The 15,891-nt window shown below is 55.6% G+C and overlaps 1 protein-coding gene across 1 annotated transcript in view; it reads left to right on the top strand.

Moving 5' to 3' along the window:
* Positions 1-15,891, top strand: part of LOC143981509 (uncharacterized) — a 626,671-nt gene that overhangs the window by 404,845 nt on the left and 205,935 nt on the right. The window lies entirely within an intron of this gene.

Here is a 15,891-nt window from a genome sequence, read left to right as displayed (position 1 = left end):
TTTAAATGTAAGTTTTTTTTTTCCTTAAACTTCCCTCCTAAACTTGGGCTGCGTGTTATACACCGGCGCGTGTTATACGGCAATAAATTATGGTAATGTATAGAAGGTAGGGCCCGAAAGTTACTCAAGCCCAGGTGTCCCCACCACCCTAAGTCCTGCCCTGCTGCTCCTCCTCCGTGGGGCTGAGATCACATTGTCACATGTCTCTGTGTGTACATGCCTGTGAGTGTGTACATGTCTCTATGTGTACATGCCTGTGAGTGTGTACATGTCTCTGTGTGTACATGCCTGTGAGTGTGTACATGTCTGTGTGTACATGCCTGTGAGTGTGTACATGTCTGTGTGTACATGCCTGTGAGTGTGTACATGTCTCAGTGTGTGTACATGCCTGTGAGTGTGTATATGTCTCAGTGTGTGTACATGTCTGTGTGTAATCATGCCTGTGAGTGTGTAAATATCTCTTTGTGTATACATGCCTGTTTGTGTGTACATGTCTCTGTATGTTTACAAGTCTTGGGTGTGTATACATGCCTGTGTGTGTACGTGCATGTAATATATACACATGTAAGGGGGGCTGAGAGTGTATACGTGTGGGGGTGCTGAGAGAGTGCAGGTGTGAGGGGGCTAAGAGCGTACAGGTGTGAGGGGGGATGAGAGCGTACACGTGTGAGGGGGGCTGAGAGTGTACAGGTGTGAGGGGGGCTGAGAGTGTACAGGTGTGAGGGGGCTGAGAGTGTACAGGTGGGAGGGGGCTGAGAGTGTACAGGTGGGAGGGGGCTGAGAGCGTACACGTGTGAGGGGGGCTGAGAGTGTACAGGTGTGAGGGGGCTGAGAGTGTACAGGTGTGAGGGGCTGAGAGTGTACAGGTGTGAGGGGGCTGAGAGTGTACAGGTGTGAGGGGGCTGAGAGTGTACAGGTGTGAGGGGGGCTGAGAGTGTACAGGTGTGAAGGGGCTGAGAGTGTAGAGGTGTGAGGGGGCTGAGAGTGTACAGGTGTGAGGGGGCTGAGAGTGTACAGGTGTGAAGGGGCTGAGAGTGTAGAGGTGTGAGGGGGCTGAGACTGTACAGGTGTGAGGGGGCTGAGAGCGTACAGGTGTGAGAGGGCTGAGAGTGTACAAGTGTGAGGGGGGCTGAGAGCGTACAGGTGTGAGTGGAAATGAGAGTGTTCAGGTTTTGATGGGGCTGAGAGTGTACAGGTGTGAAGGGGCTGAGAGTGTACAGGTGTGAGGGGGCTGAGAGCGTACAGGTCTGAGGGGGCTTAAAGCGTACAGGTGTGTGGGGGCTGAGAGCGTACAGGTGTGAGAGGGCTGAGAGCATACAGGTGTGGGGGGGCTGAGAGCGTACAGGTGTGAGGGGGGCTGAGAGCGTACAGGTGTGAGGGGGCTGATAGTGTACAGGTGTGAGGGGGCTGAGAGCGTACAGGTGTGTGGGGGCTGAGAGCGTACAGGTGTGAGAGGGCTGAGAGCGTTCAGGTGTGGGGGGCTGAGAGCGTTCAGGTGTGGGGGGCTGAGAGCGTACAGGTGTGGGGGGGCTGAGAGTGTACAGGTGTGAGGGGGCTGAGAGCGTACAGGTGTGAAGGGGCTGAGAGCGTACAGGTGTGAGGGGGCTGAGAGTTTACAGGTGTGAGGGGCTGAGAGTGTACAGGTGTGTGGGGGCTGAGAGCGTACAGGTGTGTGGGGGCTGAGAGCGTACAGGTGTTTGGGGCCTGAGAGCGTACACGTGCGAGGGGGCTGAGAGCGTACAGGTGCGAGGGGGCTGAGAGCGTACAGGTGCAAGGGGGCTAAGAGCGTACAGGTGTGAAGGGGCTGAGAGCGTACAGGTGCGAGGTGGCTGAGAGCGTACAGGTGTGAGGGGGCTGAGAACCTACAGGTGTGAGGGGGGCTGAGAGTGTACAAGTGTGTGGGGGCTGAGAGTGTACAGGTGTGAGGGGGGCTTAGGCACTGAAGGACTTGGTGGGATGGTTAGTGGGCAGATTTGGTTGGACGGCAAATAGGCGGGACCCTGGGGAATGTTAGTGGTCAGGCTTGGGGGGCCCAGGCCTAAAGCTGTATAAGGAGCCCCACAATTTCTGATGGCTTCCCTGTGCATGACTAATCCCAGCTTGGCAACACTGACAAGGCTGCAATGACACTGAAAAGGCTGCATTGATGGGCATTTAAATGTAAGTTTTTTTTTTTCCTTAAACTTCCCTCCTAAACTTGGGCTGCGTGTTATACACCGGCGCGTGTTATACGGCAATAAATTATGGTAATGTATAGAAGGTAGGGCCCGAAAGTTACTCAAGCCCAGGTGTCCCCACCACCCTAAGTCCTGCCCTGCTGCTCCTCCTCCGTGGGGCTGAGATCACATTGTCACATGTCTCTGTGTGTACATGCCTGTGAGTGTGTACATGTCTCTATGTGTACATGCCTGTGAGTGTGTACATGTCTGTGTGTACATGCCTGTGAGTGTGTACATGTCTCAGTGTGTGTACATGTCTCAGTGTGTGTACATGCCTGTGAGTGTGTATATGTCTCAGTGTGTGTACATGTCTGTGTGTAATCATGCCTGTGAGTGTGTACATGTCACATTGTCACATGTCTCTGTGTGTACATGCCTGTGAGTGTGTACATGTCTGTGTTTACATGCCTGTGAGTGTGTACATGTCTCAGTGTGTGTACATGCCTGTGAGTGTGTACATGTCTCAGTGTGTGTACATGTCTGTGTGTATACATGCCTGTGAGTGTGTACATATCTCTTTGTGTATACATGCCTGTTTGTGTGTACATGTCTCTGTATGTTTACAAGTCTTGGGTGTGTATACATGCCTGTGTGTGTACGTGCATGTAATATATACACATGTAAGGGGGGCTGAGAGTGTATACGAGTGGGGGGGCTGAGAGAGTGCAGGTGTGAGGGGGCTAAGAGCGTACAGGTGTGAGGGGGGATGAGAGCGTACACGTGTGAGGGGGGCTGAGAGTGTACACGTGTGAGGGGGGCTGAGAGTGTACAGGTGTGTGGGGGCTGAGAGCGTACAGGTGTGTGGGGGCTGAGAGCGCACAGGTGTGAGGGGGCTGAGAGCATACACGTGTGATGGGGGCCTAGAGTGTACAGGTGTGAGGGGGCTGAGAGTGTACAGGTGTGAGGGGGGCTGAGAGTGTACAGGTGTGAGGGGGCTGAGAGTGTACAGGTGTGAGGGGGGCTGAGAGTGTACAGGTGTGAGGGGGCTGAGAGTGTACAGGTGACAGGGGGGTGAGAGCCTACACATGTGAGGGGGCTGAGAGTGTACAGGTGACAGGGGGGATGAGAGCGTACACATGTGAGGGGGCTGAGAGTGTACAGGTGTGAGGGGGCTGAGAGAGCGCAGGTGTGAGGGGGCTAAGAGTGTACAGGTGTGATGGGGCTGAGAGTGTACAGGTGTGTGGGGCTGAGAGTGTACATGTGTGACGGGGCTGAGAGTGTACAGGTGTGTGGGGGCTGAGAGTGTACAGGTGTGAGGGGGGCTGAGAACGTACAGGTGTGAGGCGGCTGAGAGCGCACAGGTGTGAGGGGGCTGAGAGCGCACAGGTGTGAGGGGGCTGAGAGCGCATGGGTGGGAGGGGGCTGAGAGCTTACAGGTTTGAGGGGGCTGAGAACGTACAGGTGTGAAGAGGGCTGAGAGTGTACGAGTGTGAGGGGGCTTAGAGTGTACAGGTGTGTGGGGGCTGAGAGTGTACAGGTGTGAGGGGGGCTGATGCACTGAAGGACTTGGTGGGATGGCTAGTGGGCAGATTTGGTGGGACGGCAAATAGGCGGGACCCTGGGGAATGTTAGTGGTAGGGCTTGGGGGGCCCAGGCCTAAAGCTGTATAAGGGGCCCCACAATTTCTGATGGCTTCCCTGTGCATGACTAATCCCAGCTTGGCAACACTGACAAGGCTGCAATGACAATGACAAGGCTGCATTGATGGGCATTTAAATGTAAGTTATACGCCGACGTGTGTTATACGGCAATAAATTATGGTAATGTATAGAAGGTAGGGCCCAAAAGTTACTCAAGCCCAGGGGTCCTCACCACCCTAAGGCCTGCCCTGCTGCTCCTCCTCCGTGGGGCTGAGATCACATTGTCACATGTCTCTGTGTGTACATGCCTGTGAGTGTGTACATGTCTGTGTTTACATGCCTGTGAGTGTGTACATGTCTCAGTGTGTGTACATGCCTGTGAGTGTGTACATGTCTCAGTGTGTGTACATGTCTGTGTGTATACATGCCTGTGAGTGTGTACATATCTCTTTGTGTATACATGCCTGTTTGTGTGTACATGTCTCTGTATGTGTACAAGTCTTGGGTGTGTATACATGCCTGTGTGTGTACGTGCATGTAATATATACACATGTGAGGGGCGCTGAGAGTGTACACGTGTGAGGCGGCTGAGAGAGTGCATGTGTGAAGGGGCTAAGAGCGTACAGGTGTAAGGGGGCTGAGAGCGTACAGGTGTGAGGGGGGGTGAGAGTGTACAGGTGTGAGGGAGCTGAGAGCGTACACGTGTGAGGGGGGCTGAGAGTGTACAGGTGTGAGGGGGCTGAGAGTGTACAGGCGTGAGGGGGGCTGAGAGTGTACAGGTGTGAGGGGGCTGAGAGTGTACAGGCGTGAGGGGGGCTGAGAGTGTACAGGTGTGAGGGGGCTGAGAGTGTACAGGTGTGAGGGGGGCTGAGAGTGTACAGGCGTGAGGGGGGCTGAGAGTGTACAGGTGTGAGGGGGCTGAGAGTGTACAGGTGTGAGAGGGCTTAGAGTGTACAGGTGTGAGGGGGCTGAGAGTGTACAGGTGTGAGGGAGTTGAGAGTGTACAGGTGTGAGAGGGCTTAGAGTGTACAGGTGTGAGGGGACTGAGAGTGTACAGGTGTGAGGGGGCTGAGAGTGTACAGGTGTGAGGGGGGCTGAGAGTGTACAGGTGTGGAGGGGGCTGAGAGTGTAGAGGTGTGAGGGGGCTGAGAGTGTACAGGTGTGAGGGGGCTGAGAGCATACAGGTGTGAGAGGGCTGAGAGTGTACAAGTGTGAGGGGGGCTGAGAGCGTACAGGTGTGAGTGGGAATGAGAGTGTACAGGTTTTGATTGGGCTGAGAGTGTACAGGTGTGAGGGGGGCTGAGAGTGTACAGGTTTTGATTGGGCTGAGAGTGTACAGGTGTGAGGGGGCTGAGAGTGTACAGGTGTGAGGGGCTGAGAGTGTACAGGTGTGAGGGGGCTGAGAGCGTACAGGTCTGAGGGGGCTTAAAGCGTACAGGTGTGTGGGGGCTGAGAGCGTACAGGTGTGTGAGGGCTGAGAGCATACAGGTGTGGGGGGGCTGAGAGCGTACAGGTGTGAGGGGGGCTGAGAGCGTACAGGTGTGAGGGGGCTGAGAGTGTACAGGTGTGAAGGGGATGAGAGTGTACAGGTGTGAGAGGGCTGAGAGTGTACAGGTGTGAGAGGGCTTAGAGTGTACAGGTGTGAGGGGGCTGAGAGTGTACAGGTGTGAGGGAGCTGAGAGTGTACAGGTGTGAGAGGGCTTAGAGTGTACAGGTGTGAGGGGGCTGAGAGTGTACAGGTGTGAGGGGGCTGAGAGTGTACAGGTGTGAGGGGGGCTGAGAGTGTACAGGTGTGAAGGGGCTGAGAGTGTAGAGGTGTGAGGGGGCTGAGAGTGTAGAGGTGTGAGGGGGCTGAGAGCGTACAGGTGCGAGGTGGCTGAGAGCGTACAGGTGTGAGGGGGCTGAGAACCTACAGGTGTGAGGGGGGCTGAGAGTGTACAAGTGTGTGGGGGCTGAGAGTGTACAGGTGTGAGGGGGGCTTAGGCACTGAAGGACTTGGTGGGATGGTTAGTGGGCAGATTTGGTTGGACGGCAAATAGGCGGGACCCTGGGGAATGTTAGTGGTCAGGCTTGGGGGGCCCAGGCCTAAAGCTGTATAAGGAGCCCCACAATTTCTGATGGCTTCCCTGTGCATGACTAATCCCAGCTTGGCAACACTGACAAGGCTGCAATGACACTGAAAAGGCTGCATTGATGGGCATTTAAATGTAAGTTTTTTTTTCCTTAAACTTCCCTCCTAAACTTGGGCTGCGTGTTATACACCGGCGCGTGTTATACGGCAATAAATTATGGTAATGTATAGAAGGTAGGGCCCGAAAGTTACTCAAGCCCAGGTGTCCCCACCACCCTAAGTCCTGCCCTGCTGCTCCTCCTCCGTGGGGCTGAGATCACATTGTCACATGTCTCTGTGTGTACATGCCTGTGAGTGTGTACATGTCTCTATGTGTACATGCCTGTGAGTGTGTACATGTCTCTGTGTGTACATGCCTGTGAGTGTGTACATGTCTGTGTGTACATGCCTGTGAGTGTGTACATGTCTCAGTGTGTGTACATGTCTCAGTGTGTGTACATGCCTGTGAGTGTGTATATGTCTCAGTGTGTGTACATGTCTGTGTGTAATCATGCCTGTGAGTGTGTACATGTCACATTGTCACATGTCTCTGTGTGTACATGCCTGTGAGTGTGTACATGTCTGTGTTTACATGCCTGTGAGTGTGTACATGTCTCAGTGTGTGTACATGCCTGTGAGTGTGTACATGTCTCAGTGTGTGTACATGTCTGTGTGTATACATGCCTGTGAGTGTGTACATATCTCTTTGTGTATACATGCCTGTTTGTGTGTACATGTCTCTGTATGTTTACAAGTCTTGGGTGTGTATACATGCCTGTGTGTGTACGTGCATGTAATATATACACATGTAAGGGGGGCTGAGAGTGTATACGTGTGGGGGGGCTGAGAGAGTGCAGGTGTGAGGGGGCTAAGAGCGTACAGGTGTGAGGGGGGATGAGAGCGTACACGTGTGAAGGGGGCTGAGAGCATACACGTGTGATGGGGGCCTAGAGTGTACAGGTGTGAGGGGGCTGAGAGTGTACAGGTGTGAGGGGGCTGAGAGTGTACAGGTGTGAGGGGGGCTGACAGTGTACAGGTGTGAGTGGGGCTGACAGTGTACAGGTGTGAGTGGGGCTGAGAGTGTACAGGTGTGAGGGGGCTGAGAGTGTACAGGTGACAGGGGGGTGAGAGCGTACACATGTGAGGGGGCTGAGAGTGTACAGGTGACAGGGGGGATGAGAGAGTGCAGGTGTGAGGGGGCTAAGAGTGTACAGGTGTGATGGGGCTGAGAGTGTACAGGTGTGTGGGGCTGAGAGTGTACATGTGTGACGGGGCTGAAAGTGTACAGGTGTGTGGGGGCTGAGAGTGTACAGGTGTGAGGGGGGCTGAGAGCGTACAGGTGTGAGGCGGCTGAGAGCGCACAGGTGTGAGGGGGCTGAGAGCGCATAGGTGTGAGGGGGCTGAGAGCTTACAGGTTTGAGGGGGCTTAGAGTGTACAGGTGTGTGGGGGCTGAGAGTGTACAGGTGTGAGGGGGGCTGATGCACTGAAGGACTTGGTGGGATGGCTAGTGGGCAGATTTGGTGGGACGGCAAATAGGCGGGACCCTGGGGAATGTTAGTGGTAGGGCTTGGGGGGCCCAGGCCTAAAGCTGTATAAGGGGCCCCACAATTTCTGATGGCTTCCCTGTGCATGACTAATCCCAGCTTGGCAACACTGACAAGGCTGCAATGACACTGACAAGGCTGCATTGATGGGCATTTAAATGTAAGTTATACGCCGACGTGTGTTATACGGCAATAAATTATGGTAATGTATAGAAGGTAGGGCCCAAAAGTTACTCAAGCCCAGGGGTCCTCACCACCCTAAGGCCTGCCCTGCTGCTCCTCCTCCGTGGGGCTGAGATCACATTGTCACATGTCTCTGTGTGTACATGCCTGTGAGTGTGTACATGTCTGTGTTTACATGCCTGTGAGTGTGTACATGTCTCAGTGTGTGTACATGCCTGTGAGTGTGTACATGTCTCAGTGTGTGTACATGTCTGTGTGTATACATGCCTGTGAGTGTGTACATATCTCTTTGTGTATACATGCCTGTTTGTGTGTACATGTCTCTGTATGTGTACAAGTCTTGGGTGTGTATACATGCCTGTGTGTGTACGTGCATGTAATATATACACATGTGAGGGGCGCTGAGAGTGTACACGTGTGAGGCGGCTGAGAGAGTGCAGGTGTGAAGGGGCTAAGAGCGTACAGGTGTAAGGGGGCTGAGAGCGTACAGGTGTGAGGGGGGGGGTGAGAGTGTACAGGTGTGAGGGAGCTGAGAGCATACACGTGTGAGGGGGGCTGAGAGTGTACAGGTGTGAGGGGGCTGAGAGTGTACAGGTGTGAGGGGGGCTGAGAGTGTACAGGCGTGAGGGGGGCTGAGAGTGTACAGGTGTGAGGGGGCTGAGAGCGTACAGGTGTGAAGGGACTGAGAGTGTACAGGTGTGAGAGGGCTTAGAGTGTACAGGTGTGAGGGGGCTGAGAGTGTACAGGTGTGAGGGAGTTGAGAGTGTACAGGTGTGAGAGGGCTTAGAGTGTACAGGTGTGAGGGGACTGAGAGTGTACAGGTGTGAGGGGGCTGAGAGTGTACAGGTGTGAGGGGGGCTGAGAGTGTACAGGTGTGAAGGGGCTGAGAGTGTAGAGGTGTGAGGGGGCTGAGAGTGTAGAGGTGTGAGGGGGCTGAGAGTGTACAGGTGTGAGGGGGCTGAGAGCGTACAGGTGTGAGAGGGCTGAGAGTGTACAAGTGTGAGGGGGGCTGAGAGCGTACAGGTGTGAGTGGGAATGAGAGTGTACAGGTTTTGATTGGGCTGAGAGTGTACAGGTGTGAGTGGGAATGAGAGTGTACAGGTTTTGATTGGGCTGAGAGTGTACAGGTGTGAGGGGGCTGAGAGTGTACAGGTGTGAGGGGGCTGAGAGTGTACAGGTGTGAGGGGGCTGAGAGCGTACAGGTCTGAGGGGGCTTAAAGCGTACAGGTGTGTGGGGGCTGAGAGCGTACAGGTGTGTGAGGGCTGAGAGCATACAGGTGTGGGGGGGCTGAGAGCGTACAGGTGTGAGGGGGGCTGAGAGCGTACAGGTGTGAGGGGGCTGAGAGTGTACAGGTGTGAAGGGGATGAGAGTGTACAGGTGTGAGAGGGCTGAGAGTGTACAGGTGTGAGAGGGCTTAGAGTGTACAGGTGTGAGGGGGCTGAGAGTGTACAGGTGTGAGGGGGCTGAGAGTGTACAGGTGTGAGGGAGCTGAGAGTGTACAGGTGTGAGAGGGCTTAGAGTGTACAGGTGTGAGGGGGCTGAGAGTGTACAGGTGTGAGGGGGCTGAGAGTGTACAGGTGTGAGGGGGGCTGAGAGTGTACAGGTGTGAAGGGGCTGAGAGTGTAGAGGTGTGAGGGGGCTGAGAGTGTAGAGGTGTGAGGGGGCTGAGAGTGTACAGGTGTGAGGGGGCTGAGAGCGTACAGGTGTGAGAGGGCTGAGAGTGTACAAGTGTGAGGGGGGCTGAGAGCGTACAGGTGTGAGTGGAAATTAGAATGTACAGGTTTTGATGGGGCTGAGAGTGTACAGGTGTGAGGGGGCTGAGAGTGTACAGGTGTGAGGGGGCTGAGAGTGTACAGGTGTGAGGGGGCTGAGAGTGTACAGGTGTGAGGGGGCTGAGAGCGTACAGGTGTGTGGGGGCTGAGAGCGTACAGGTGTGAGAGGGCTGAGAGCGTTCAGGTGTGGGGGGCTGAGAACGTACAGGTGTGAAGGGGGCTGAGAGTGTACGAGTGTGAGGGGGCTTAGAGTGTACAGGTGTGTGGGGGCTGAGAGTGTACAGGTGTGAGGGGGGCTGATGCACTGAAGGACTTGGTGGGATGGCTAGTGGGCAGATTTGGTGGGACGGCAAATAGGCGGGACCCTGGGGAATGTTAGTGGTAGGGCTTGGGGGGCCCAGGCCTAAAGCTGTATAAGGGGCCCCACAATTTCTGATGGCTTCCCTGTGCATGACTAATCCCAGCTTGGCAACACTGACAAGGCTGCAATGACACTGACAAGGCTGCATTGATGGGCATTTAAATGTAAGTTATACGCCGACGTGTGTTATACGGCAATATATTATGGTAATGTATAGAAGGTAGGGCCCAAAAGTTACTCAAGCCCAGGGGTCCTCACCACCCTAAGGCCTGCCCTGCTGCTGCTCCTCCTCCGTGGGGCTGAGATCACATTGTCACATGTCTCTGTGTGTACATGCCTGTGAGTGTGTACATGTCTGTGTTTACATGCCTGTGAGTGTGTACATGTCTCAGTGTGTGTACATGCCTGTGAGTGTGTACATGTCTCAGTGTGTGTACATGTCTGTGTGTATACATGCCTGTGAGTGTGTACATATCTCTTTGTGTATACATGCCTGTTTGTGTGTACATGTCTCTGTATGTTTACAAGTCTTGGGTGTGTATACATGCCTGTGTGTGTACGTGCATGTAATATATACACATGTAAGGGGGACTGAGAGTGTATACGTGTGGGGGGGCTGAGAGAGTGCAGGTGTGAGGGGGCTAAGAGCGTACAGGTGTGAGGGGGGATGAGAGCGTACACGTGTGAGGGGGGCTGAGAGTGTACACGTGTGAGGGGGGCTGAGAGTGTACAGGTGTGAGGGGGCTGAGAGTATACAGGTGTGAGGGGGCTGAGAGTATACAGGTGTGAGGGGGCTGAGAGTATACAGGTGTGAGGGGGCTGAGAGTATACAGGTGTGAGGGGGCTGAGAGCATACACGTGTGATGGGGGCCTAGAGTGTACAGGTGTGAGGGGGCTGAGAGTGTACAGGTGTGAGGGGGCTAAGAGTGTACAGGTGTGAGGGGGGCTGACAGTGTACAGGTGTGAGTGGGGCTGACAGTGTACAGGTGTGAGTGGGGCTGAGAGTGTACAGGTGTGAGGGGGCTGAGAGTGTACAGGTGACAGGGGGGTGAGAGCGTACACATGTGAGGGGGCTGAGAGTGTACAGGTGACAGGGGGGATGAGAGAGTGCAGGTGTGAGGGGGCTAAGAGTGTACAGGTGTGATGGGGCTGAGAGTGTACAGGTGTGTGGGGCTGAGAGTGTACAGGTGTGTGGGGCTGAGAGTGTACATGTGTGACGGGGCTGAGAGTGTACAGGTGTGTGGGGGCTGAGAGTGTACAGGTGTGAGGGGGGCTGAGAGCGTACAGGTGTGAGGCGGCTGAGAGCGCACAGGTGTGAGGGGGCTGAGAGCGCATAGGTGTGAGGGGGCTGAGAGCTTACAGGTTTGAGGGGGCTGAGAACGTACAGGTGTGAAGGGGGCTGAGAGTGTACGAGTGTGAGGGGGCTTAGAGTGTACAGGTGTGTGGGGGCTGAGAGTGTACAGGTGTGAGGGGGGCTGATGCACTGAAGGACTTGGTGGGATGGCTAGTGGGCAGATTTGGTGGGACGGCAAATAGGCGGGACCCTGGGGAATGTTAGTGGTAGGGCTTGGGGGGCCCAGGCCTAAAGCTGTATAAGGGGCCCCACAATTTCTGATGGCTTCCCTGTGCATGACTAATCCCAGCTTGGCAACACTGACAAGGCTGCAATGACACTGACAAGGCTGCATTGATGGGCATTTAAATGTAAGTTATACGCCGACGTGTGTTATACGGCAATAAATTATGGTAATGTATAGAAGGTAGGGCACAAAAGTTACTCAAGCCCAGGGGTCCTCACCACCCTAAGGCCTGCCCTGCTGCTCCTCCTCCGTGGGGCTGAGATCACATTGTCACATGTCTCTGTGTGTACATGCCTGTGAGTGTGTACATGTCTGTGTTTACATGCCTGTGAGTGTGTACATGTCTCAGTGTGTGTACATGCCTGTGAGTGTGTACATGTCTCAGTGTGTGTACATGTCTGTGTGTATACATGCCTGTGAGTGTGTACATATCTCTTTGTGTATACATGCCTGTTTGTGTGTACATGTCTCTGTATGTGTACAAGTCTTGGGTGTGTATACATGCCTGTGTGTGTACGTGCATGTAATATATACACATGTGAGGGGCGCTGAGAGTGTACACGTGTGAGGCGGCTGAGAGAGTGCAGGTGTGAAGGGGCTAAGAGCGTACAGGTGTAAGGGGGCTGAGAGCGTACAGGTGTGAGGGGGGGGTGAGAGTGTACAGGTGTGAGGGAGCTGAGAGCGTACACGTGTGAGGGGGGCTGAGAGTGTACAGGTGTGAGGGGGCTGAGAGTGTACAGGTGTGAGGGGGGCTGAGAGTGTACAGGCGTGAGGGGGGCTGAGAGTGTACAGGTGTGAGGGGGCTGAGAGCGTACAGGTGTGAAGGGGCTGAGAGTGTACAGGTGTGAGAGGGCTTAGAGTGTACAGGTGTGAGGGGGCTGAGAGTGTACAGGTGTGAGGGAGTTGAGAGTGTACAGGTGTGAGAGGGCTTAGAGTGTACAGGTGTGAGGGGACTGAGAGTGTACAGGTGTGAGGGGGCTGAGAGTGTACAGGTGTGAGGGGGGCTGAGAGTGTACAGGTGTGAAGGGGCTGAGAGTGTAGAGGTGTGAGGGGGCTGAGAGTGTAGAGGTGTGAGGGGGCTGAGAGTGTACAGGTGTGAGGGGGCTGAGAGCGTACAGGTGTGAGAGGGCTGAGAGTGTACAAGTGTGAGGGGGGCTGAGAGCGTACAGGTGTGAGTGGGAATGAGAGTGTACTGGTTTTGATTGGGCTGAGAGTGTACAGGTGTGAGTGGGAATGAGAGTGTACAGGTTTTGATTGGGCTGAGAGTGTACAGGTGTGAGGGGGCTGAGAGTGTACAGGTGTGAGGGGGCTGAGAGTGTACAGGTGTGAGGGGGCTGAGAGCGTACAGGTCTGAGGGGGCTTAAAGTGTACAGGTGTGTGGGAGCTGAGAGCGTACAGGTGTGTGAGGGCTGAGAGCATACAGGTGTGGGGGGGCTGAGAGCGTACAGGTGTGAGGGGGCTGAGAGTGTACAGGTGTGAGGGAGCTGAGAGTGTACAGGTGTGAGAGGGCTTAGAGTGTACAGGTGTGAGGGGGCTGAGAGTGTACAGGTGTGAGGGGGCTGAGAGTGTACAGGTGTGAGGGAGCTGAGAGTGTACAGGTGTGAGGGAGCTGAGAGTGTACAGGTGTGAGAGGGCTTAGAGTGTACAGGTGTGAGGGGGCTGAGAGTGTACAGGTGTGAGGGGGCTGAGAGTGTACAGGTGTGAGGGGGGCTGAGAGTGTACAGGTGTGAAGGGGCTGAGAGTGTAGAGGTGTGAGGGGGCTGAGAGTGTAGAGGTGTGAGGGGGCTGAGAGCGTACAGGTGCGAGGTGGCTGAGAGCGTACAGGTGTGAGGGGGCTGAGAACCTACAGGTGTGAGGGGGGCTGAGAGTGTACAAGTGTGTGGGGGCTGAGAGTGTACAGGTGTGAGGGGGGCTGAGAGCGTACAGGTGTGAGGGGGCTGAGAGTGTACAGGTGTGAAGGGGATGAGAGTGTACAGGTGTGAGAGGGCTGAGAGTGTACAGGTGTGAGGGGGGCTGAGAGCGTACAGGTGTGAGTGGAAATGAGAATGTACAGGTTTTGATGGGGCTGAGAGTGTACAGGTGTGAGGGGGCTGAGAGTATACAGGTGTGAGGGGGCTGAGAGCGTACAGGTCTGAGGTGGCTTAAAGCGTACAGGTGTGTGGGGGCTGAGAGCGTACAGGTGTTAGAGGGCTGAGAGCATACAGGTGTGGGGGGGCTGAGAGCGTACAGGTGTGAGGGGGGCTGAGAGCGTACAGGTGTGAGGGGGCTGAGAGCGTACAGGTGTGTGGGGGCTGAGAGCGTACAGGTGTGAGAGGGCTGAGAGCGTTCAGGTGTGGGGGGCTGAGAGCGTACAGGTGTGGGGGGGCTGAGAGCGTACAGGTGTGAGGGGGCTGAGAGCGTACAGGTGTGAGGGGGCTGAGAGTTTATAGGTGTGAGGGGGCTGAGAGTGTACAGGTGTGAGGGGGCTAAGATTGTACAGGTGTGAGGGGGCTGAGAGTGTACAGGTGTGAGGGGGCTGAGAGCGTACAGGTGTGAGGGGGCTGAGAGCATACAGGTGTGAGGGGGTTGAGAGCGCACAGGTGTGAGGGGGTTGAGAGCGCACAGGTGTGAGGGGGCTGAGAGCGCACAGGTGTGAGGGGGCTGAGAGCTTACAGGTTTGAGGGGGCTGAGAACGTACAGGTGTGAAGGGGGCTGAGAGTGTACGAGTGTGAGGGGACTTAGAGTGTACAGGTGTGTGGGGGCTGAGAGTGTACAGGTGTGAGGGGGGCTGATGCACTGAAGGACTTGGTGGGATGGCTAGTGGGCAGATTTGGTGGGACGGCAAATAGGCGGGACCCTGGGGAATGTTAGTGGTAGGGCTTGGGGGGCCCAGGCCTAAAGCTGTATAAGGGGCCCCACAATTTCTGATGGCTTCCCTGTGCATGACTAATCCCAGCTTGGCAACACTGACAAGGCTGCAATGACACTGACAAGGCTGCTTTGATGGGCATTTAAATGTAAGGCCGCGTACACACGCGCGGACTGTTTGCCCAACCTTGTTCGTCAAACAGTTTCGGCAAACAGTCCGCTCAAAATTTGCATGAGCGGACTTGCCCACACACGAGCGGACTGTTTCAGCGTACTGTTTGCCAAACAGTTCGCTCAACTTTTGAAATGAACGGACTCGCCCACGTAAGGAGGAGGCAAATCCGCCCATTTCGAGCGCGTGTACAGGTAGGCGGGGCCCGCGAAGGAGACGTCGCGGGCTCCGCCGCCTGGAATGGGCTTAAAGGGGAACCCCAACGCCGAAAAAAATCGGCGTGGGGGTTCCCCCAAAGTCCACACCAGACCCTTGTCCGAGCACGCTACCCGGCCGGCCAGAAAAGGGGGGCGAGCGAGCGCGCCCCCCCTCCTGAGCCGTACCAGGCCGCGTGCCCTCAACATGGGGGGGTGCCTTGGGGAAGGGGGGGCCGCGCGGCCCCCCCACCCCAAAGCACCTTGTCCCCATGTTGATGAGGACAAGGGCCTCTTCCCGACAACCCTGGCCGTTGGTTGTCGGGGTCTGCGGGCGGGGGGCTTATCGGAATCCGGGAGCCCCCTTTAAGAAGGGGGCCCCCGGATACCGGCCCCCCACCCTATGTGAATGAGTATGGGGTACAATGTACCCCTACCCATTCACCTGTGAAATAAAGTACAAAAAAAAACACAACACAGGGAAAAAATATTTTATTGCACAGCTCCGGGGGTCTTCCGTCTTCGGGGGTCTTCTCGCCGGACTCCTCCGCTATCTGTGTGTAGCTCTTTTACTAGCGGAGGAGTCCGGCTTTCTTCCTCCCCGCCGCCGGCCTCTTCTCCCGACTTCGGGGGTCTTGTCCCCCTCTTCGGTTCTTCTGCCGGGCCACCGCGCCTTCTTGTAGCTCTTTTACAGGCGGTGGCCCGGTCTTCTGTCGCCGCTGTCGTCGCCGTCGCCGCCGCCTTCCATTCTTGTTCTTCTTCTTCTTCTCCTGGAGATGTTGACTCGACGAGCTCTCCGGCCGGAATGCCAGGGACACGCTCCGCTGCCACTTATATAGTGACAATGGGGCGGTGTCACATGGTATATGTCACATGGGTTGGTCACATGGTGACCCCGCCCCCTTACGATGTCATAGTCCCCATGTGACATCAACCCATGTGACCAACCCATGTGACATATACCATGTGACACCGCCCCATTGTCACTATATAAGTGACCGCACAGCGCGGCTCTGGCATTCCGGCCGGAGAGTTCGTCGAGTCAACATCTCCAGGAGAAGAAGAAGAAGAACAAGAACGGAAGGCGGCGGCGGCGACGACAGCGGCGACAGAAGACCGGGCCACCGCCTGTAAAAGAGCTACAAGAAGGCGCGGTGGCCCGGCAGAAGAACCGAAGGCGGCGACAGAAGAACGGAAGACAGCGGCGACAGAAGACCGGGCCATCGCCTGCAAAAGAGCTACAAGAAGGCGCGGTGGCCCGGCAGAAGAACCGAAGAGGGGGACAAGACCCCCGAAGTCGGGAGAAGAGGCCGGCGACGGGGAGGAA

The sequence above is a fragment of the Lithobates pipiens genome, unplaced genomic scaffold, assembly GCF_037356315.1.
Source record: "Lithobates pipiens isolate NorthernLeopardFrog02 unplaced genomic scaffold, aLitPip1_a1.2 Scaffold_16, whole genome shotgun sequence".
NCBI classification, from domain to species: Eukaryota; Metazoa; Chordata; class Amphibia; order Anura; family Ranidae; genus Lithobates; species Lithobates pipiens.
Note: the sequence above shows the minus strand (reverse complement) of the source record. Positions and strands in the feature narration are given on the sequence as shown.